Raw genomic sequence first — 7189 nt, 5'->3', positions numbered from 1 at the left:
TGCCGCAGAAGGGATGTTCCCTCTCAGTCCCACGAGCACGGCGAGTGTCCTGTCTGCCTTCCTTTTAGTTAGTTTGGGTTTGAGCCACGAGGTAGTTCTGTGGCTGAGGCCACCCTGTAGCCAGGGTTTGGGCCTGTCCTTGCATGGTCGCCTGTTCTGCTGGCGGCGTGACAGCCCAGTAGTCAGGGTGTGTGTCCCAAGCTTTCCGGCCCCCTGTCCCCCGAGCAGCCCGCCCGCCCTGTAATCAGGTGTGGGGTGTCAGTGGCGTTGCAGCCGGCTGCTCTAGCCATCCAGCTGGTGGGGATGACCCCTCCCTGTCCCGTCAGAGGGTGCAGGTTGAGGTGCTGTTTGTGTGTGAGGTGACCTCCCCGCTCGGCGGGTCGAGGTTGGTTCCTGGGCTCCCTAAAACAAGACGTTGGTGGTGTTGTGCTGCTGCCGGGCGGGCCAGCCTGTAGCTCAGGCGTTGGCGGGAGCCTCGCGCTCCCCGGGGCTTCTTGGGGAGGGTGGGATGTGGGGGTACCGTCCTGTAGTCAGGGCTGCGCGTGCCCCCCGTGTGTGCTTGGTGAGCTGCATTCTGAGAGACCCCCCGTACTCGGGCGGGTAGGTGGCCCCGGCCTTTCAGAGGCACGGGGCCGCGAGATGTGGGGTTGGGCTCTGCGCCCTCCCTGGAATCAGGTCTGGGATCCCGACTGTGGCCCTTTGGCCGTGCCGCCCCGCTGCCTGGCTTCCGAGAGTTGTTCCTGCCGCTGGGGGGGAAACCGGACTCTGTGGCTCCAGGGGTGTTGTCCACCCGCCTGTAATCAGGCTCTGGGTGTGTGAGCGCTAGTGCTCTGCTGGCAGCCTGTGTAGGATGACCGCCCCGTTAGTGGGGTGTCGGACTGGGAGAGAAGGAGCCTCCCTCGGCCGTAGGGGTGGGGGCTGCCCTGTAATTCAGGGATCGAGTGTGCCCCGCAGTCCCGGGCCCTTTGCAATGCAGGCAGTGGCTGGGGGTCCCCTGTAAGCAGGGAAGCTGACTCTCCGGCCGCCGCTTTTTGTGTGCCCAGCCCCATTTGCCCAGTCTGCCCACCTCTGTGATCCCCCGCAGCACCAGCTGGAAGACCGCCGGGAGTCAGTGAGGTGAGAAAAGCCTCTCCAAGTGCTTTTTGCGGGGATGAATTGGGGTGGGGTTGGGGGTTGCGAGTGCGTGGCACTCCTTGCCTGGCTTGCCATGCTCCTTTGCGGTGCTTTGTTTGCCTTTGCCTTCAGGTGGGGGGCTTGCCGCTGCGCTGGTGCAATGTTCTCCTTGCTTCTGTTTCAGGAGCGGCTGCAGAAGAAAGAAGCCAGCGGCGTGCGGACCTGGGAGTCAGAAGCCAGCGAGAAGAGGAAGCGGAAGCGTGCGGACCTGGGAGTCAGAAGCCAGCGAGAAGAGGAAGCCGAAGCGTGCCGACGCGGGGGGGAAGGAGAGGCACCCTGGGCAAAGCACCTGTCCTGTTAGCGGGGGCATAGTCACATTTGAGTCAAGCTTTGCCGGCGCCTTAGTTGTCCAGGCCGGTTTTGTGCTGGGCGATCCTCCCTGTAATCAGGGCTCGGGTCTTTATCTGTAGTTGGCCTTTTGCCTTGTTGCTCCTTTGGCTGCCTGGGGAGCGTGGCCCCCTGTAACGGAGGGCGACAGTCACCTCTCCGCACCTGAGTGGGAAATGGAGCCCGCTGGACCCCGCGGCCACCCTGTAAGCAGGGTCGTGCCGCTTCCCTGCCCCTCTTCCTCTCCTGGCCCCTCGGCATCGTTGCCTGGAGGTGGCCCGTCCATGTGACGGCCCCGTACTCGGGGTGTGCGTCACGGCCTTTGGCCTTTGGATTTACCTGGGAAGCCCCTTGGCACGTTGAGGTCTGTGGCCTCCGTGCAGGCTAGGGACAGGTCACAGGCTCTTGTCTGTTGCTCGTGGTTGCGGGTCTATTCCCAGGGATTGGCTGTGCCGCGTTGTCCTTCCCTTCCGGAAAGTCGCGCCTGTGTGTGTGTGTTCCCCTTCCTTTCCTTGTGCGTGTTTGTGGAGTGACTGAGCGACTGACCTTTCCCATTAGGCCTCCACAAAGATGGCTGCAGCTTAGCTCCGACTTCCTGGGGCGGAACGGAGGACTTTGGTGCATGCCGCAGAAGGGATGTTCCCTCTCAGTCCCACGAGCACGGCGAGTGTCCTGTCTGCCTTCCTTTTAGTTAGTTTGGGTTTGAGCCACGAGGTAGTTCTGTGGCTGTGGCCACCCTGTAGCCAGGGTTTGGGCCTGTCCTTGCATGGTCGCCTGTTCTGCTGGCGGCGTGACAGCCCAGTAGTCAGGGTGTGTGTCCCAAGCTTTCCGGCCCCCTGTCCCCCGAGCGGCCCGCCCGCCCTGTAATCAGGTGTGGGGTGTCAGTGGCGTTGCAGCCGGCTGCTCTAGCCATCCAGCTGGTGGGGATGACCCCTCCCTGTCCCGTCAGAGGGTGCAGGTTGAGGTGCTGTTTGTGTGTGAGGTGACCTCCCCGCTCGGCGGGTCGAGGTTGGTTCCTGGGCTCCCTAAAACAAGACGTTGGTGGTGTTGTGCTGCTGCCGGGCGGGCCAGCCTGTAGCTCAGGCGTTGGCGGGAGCCTCGCGCTCCCCGGGGCTTCTTGGGGAGGGTGGGATGTGGGGGTACCGTCCTGTAGTCAGGGCTGCGCGTGCCCCCCGTGTGTGCTTGGTGAGCTGCATTCTGAGAGACCCCCCGTACTCGGGCGGGTAGGTGGCCCCGGCCTTTCAGAGGCACGGGGCCGCGAGATGTGGGGTTGGGCTCTGCGCCCTCCCTGGAATCAGGTCTGGGATCCCGACTGTGGCCCTTTGGCCGTGCCGCCCCGCTGCCTGGCTTCCGAGAGTTGTTCCTGCCGCTGGGGGGGAAACCGGACTCTGTGGCTCCAGGGGTGTTGTCCACCCGCCTGTAATCAGGCTCTGGGTGTGTGAGCGCTAGTGCTCTGCTGGCAGCCTGTGTAGGATGACCGCCCCGTTAGTGGGGTGTCGGACTGGGAGAGAAGGAGCCTCCCTCGGCCGTAGGGGTGGGGGCTGCCCTGTAATTCAGGGATCGAGTGTGCCCCGCAGTCCCGGGCCCTTTGCAATGCAGGCAGTGGCTGGGGGTCCCCTGTAAGCAGGGAAGCTGACTCTCCGGCCGCCGCTTTTTGTGTGCCCAGCCCCATTTGCCCAGTCTGCCCACCTCTGTGATCCCCCGCAGCACCAGCTGGAAGACCGCCGGGAGTCAGTGAGGTGAGAAAAGCCTCTCCAAGTGCTTTTTGCGGGGATGAATTGGGGTGGGGTTGGGGGTTGCGAGTGCGTGGCACTCCTTGCCTGGCTTGCCATGCTCCTTTGCGGTGCTTTGTTTGCCTTTGCCTTCAGGTGGGGGGCTTGCCGCTGCGCTGGTGCAATGTTCTCCTTGCTTCTGTTTCAGGAGCGGCTGCAGAAGAAAGAAGCCAGCGGCGTGCGGACCTGGGAGTCAGAAGCCAGCGAGAAGAGGAAGCGGAAGCGTGCGGACCTGGGAGTCAGAAGCCAGCGAGAAGAGGAAGCCGAAGCGTGCCGACGCGGGGGGGAAGGAGAGGCACCCTGGGCAAAGCACCTGTCCTGTTAGCGGGGGCATAGTCACATTTGAGTCAAGCTTTGCCGGCGCCTTAGTTGTCCAGGCCGGTTTTGTGCTGGGCGATCCTCCCTGTAATCAGGGCTCGGGTCTTTATCTGTAGTTGGCCTTTTGCCTTGTTGCTCCTTTGGCTGCCTGGGGAGCGTGGCCCCCTGTAACGGAGGGCGACAGCCACCTCTCCGCACCTGAGTGGGAAATGGAGCCCGCTGGACCCCGCGGCCACCCTGTAAGCAGGGTCGTGCCGCTTCCCTGCCCCTCTTCCTCTCCTGGCCCCTCGGCATCGTTGCCTGGAGGTGGCCCGTCCATGTGACGGCCCCGTACTCGGGGTGTGCGTCACGGCCTTTGGCCTTTGGATTTACCTGGGAAGCCCCTTGGCACGTTGAGGTCTGTGGCCTCCGTGCAGGCTAGGGACAGGTCACAGGCTCTTGTCTGTTGCTCGTGGTTGCGGGTCTATTCCCAGGGATTGGCTGTGCCGCGTTGTCCTTCCCTTCCGGAAAGTCGCGCCTGTGTGTGTGTGTTCCCCTTCCTTTCCTTGTGCGTGTTTGTGGAGTGACTGAGCGACTGACCTTTCCCATTAGGCCTCCACAAAGATGGCTGCAGCTTAGCTCCGACTTCCTGGGGCGGAACGGAGGACTTTGGTGCATGCCGCAGAAGGGATGTTCCCTCTCAGTCCCACGAGCACGGCGAGTGTCCTGTCTGCCTTCCTTTTAGTTAGTTTGGGTTTGAGCCACGAGGTAGTTCTGTGGCTGAGGCCACCCTGTAGCCAGGGTTTGGGCCTGTCCTTGCATGGTCGCCTGTTCTGCTGGCGGCGTGACAGCCCAGTAGTCAGGGTGTGTGTCCCAAGCTTTCCGGCCCCCTGTCCCCCGAGCGGCCCGCCCGCCCTGTAATCAGGTGTGGGGTGTCAGTGGCGTTGCAGCCGGCTGCTCTAGCCATCCAGCTGGTGGGGATGACCCCTCCCTGTCCCGTCAGAGGGTGCAGGTTGAGGTGCTGTTTGTGTGTGAGGTGACCTCCCCGCTCGGCGGGTCGAGGTTGGTTCCTGGGCTCCCTAAAACAAGACGTTGGTGGTGTTGTGCTGCTGCCGGGCGGGCCAGCCTGTAGCTCAGGCGTTGGCGGGAGCCTCGTGCTCCCCGGGGCTTCTTGGGGAGGGTGGGATGTGGGGGTACCGTCCTGTAGTCAGGGCTGCGCGTGCCCCCCGTGTGTGCTTGGTGAGCTGCATTCTGAGAGACCCCCCGTACTCGGGCGGGTAGGTGGCCCCGGCCTTTCAGAGGCACGGGGCCGCGAGATGTGGGGTTGGGCTCTGCGCCCTCCCTGGAATCAGGTCTGGGATCCCGACTGTGGCCCTTTGGCCGTGCCGCCCCGCTGCCTGGCTTCCGAGAGTTGTTCCTGCCGCTGGGGGGGAAACCGGACTCTGTGGCTCCAGGGGTGTTGTCCACCCGCCTGTAATCAGGCTCTGGGTGTGTGAGCGCTAGTGCTCTGCTGGCAGCCTGTGTAGGATGACCGCCCCGTTAGTGGGGTGTCGGACTGGGAGAGAAGGAGCCTCCCTCGGCCGTAGGGGTGGGGGCTGCCCTGTAATTCAGGGATCGAGTGTGCCCCGCAGTCCCGGGCCCTTTGCAATGCAGGCAGTGGCTGGGGGTCCCCTGTAAGCAGGGAAGCTGACTCTCCGGCCGCCGCTTTTTGTGTGCCCAGCCCCATTTGCCCAGTCTGCCCGCCTCTGCGGTTCCCACAGCACCGGCTGAAAGACCGCCGGGAGTCAGTGAGGTGAGAAAAGCCTCTCCAAGTGTTTTTTGCGGGGATGAATTGGGGTGGGGTTGGGGGTTGCGAGTGCGTGGCACTCCTTGCCTGGCTTGCCATGCTCCTTTGCGGTGCTTTGTTTGCCTTTGCCTTCAGGTGGGGGGCTTGCCGCTGCGCTGGTGCAATGTTCTCCTTGCTTCTGTTTCAGGAGCGGCTGCAGAAGAAAGAAGCCAGCGACGTGGGTTCTTGGGATTCAGGCATTTACAAGAAGTTCAGACTGCTTCCTGTGTATCTTATAGTCTTCACTTCAACATTTTGATCACTTTTTTCTTGTCTGTGTGTAAGGCTTCGTCTCTGCTCTTTGATAAAGTTTTCTCGTGATAATAAATTTAATTTTTTTTTGGCTTTCTGGTGCTTTCTTCTTTTAATCTCCTGTAGGTATGAAATTTTGGTAGTACATTAAGTATTCGGTGTATTTAAGCCTTTTTTTTTTTTTTCCTGGATCCATTACCTGTCATCCTCTATCACTGAAACAGAGTGGCAGGTTTTGGCCATTATCGTTCCTGTTTGGTACTAAACAGGTTTCCCTATGGCCCCATCCAACGTGGCTTTGATGCCCTCTCATGACAAGGTTTTCCCCGCCTTTCTGGGCAGCGTGTTCCAGCTCTTCAGTACTCACAGTATATGACCCCCGGACTCCCATTCTAAATCTTCCTTCTCTCACCTTTAATCTAATTCCTCTTTTCCTGCTGTTCCCTACCCTTTTAAGAGTTGATTCACCTCCTGTTCATAGTCTCCCTCTGGGTACTTCAAGGCTGCAGGTAGGTCACCCTGCAGCCTTATTTTCTCCAGCCTGAACAAGCCCTGCTCCCTCAGCCTGTCTTTGTAGGGGAGGTTCTCCAGTTCCCTGTTTATCTTTGTGGCCCTTCCCTGAACCCTCTCCAACAGCTCTCTGTATTTTCCACCTCCTTTGATTGGTGGCCTGGTGAAATTGCTCCTCTAATGCTGTGGCTCATTTAGCAGGTGGTTTTGCTTTATGCAGGTTTTGGCTCATTAAACGCTCATTAGTGTTAAAACAATGATTCTGGCAACTAGGACATCTAGAAGAGCTAGAAGGGTAAGTCACTCCAAAGGGAGTAGCAGTGATGTTTTGATAAGCATCTTAATGCTAAGACTGCTACCTGAATTTATGTTCTGAAGGTTCTGTGGTTGCTGTTGTAAATCCACTAAAACTTAAATGGGTGTCAGTAGTCTGTGTTCAAGCCTCAATAATATTTTTGTAGCAGTGCACAAAGGGATACTAATTTTTTTCCCAATATAGATTTTTCTGAGCAAGTATCTTTAGCATCCCACCTCAAATGTGTGGCTCAGCTCATACCTTGCACTGAGGTCTGTCTTTCACCTCTATGCTTTTTTAGTTCATCTTTTTAAAGGGAACTAATCTTTCAGAACTTATATTTTTTTTCAGTTAGAAGGAAGAAACCTACTCTTGCCTGCAAGTACACATAGCACACTGAAAAGATCAGACTGTCAGACTTCCTGCATGATTTAAAATCTAGGCAGAAGGAGGGTCAAATGTTTTTGAAGACTAGCTATAAAATGAGAATGTTAAGATGAGATAGTGTATGAATCTCTACAGTCTGAGTCTCAGTGACTCCTCGATAAACGAACGGCCTTCTTTTAATGGCTTTCATAGAAAAATGAGTTTGTAAGTGATAGGTCTTGAAAAGTATGAGATAATCCTACAGAGACAATTCTGTGTATTCTTGCAGACTAGATTGATAGAAATTATGTGTGTGGGAACGATGTCTCTGCATTCTACACACATCCCAGATGTGTACTTAGGAGCCACATG

General features: G+C 58.4%; 1 long non-coding RNA gene across 1 annotated transcript; it reads left to right on the top strand.

Moving 5' to 3' along the window:
• The first annotated feature begins 236 nt into the window (after positions 1-236).
• On the top strand, positions 237-4728 carry LOC140254379 (uncharacterized). Its single transcript, XR_011904181.1, has 3 exons — positions 237-1116; positions 1298-3239; positions 3421-4728. It is a non-coding gene; the product is annotated as an uncharacterized lncRNA (long non-coding RNA).
• Positions 4729-7189: the final 2461 nt, after the last annotated feature.

This window comes from Excalfactoria chinensis, chromosome 6 (assembly GCF_039878825.1).
Source record: "Excalfactoria chinensis isolate bCotChi1 chromosome 6, bCotChi1.hap2, whole genome shotgun sequence".
NCBI lineage: Eukaryota > Metazoa > Chordata > Aves > Galliformes > Phasianidae > Excalfactoria > Excalfactoria chinensis.
Note: the sequence above shows the minus strand (reverse complement) of the source record. Positions and strands in the feature narration are given on the sequence as shown.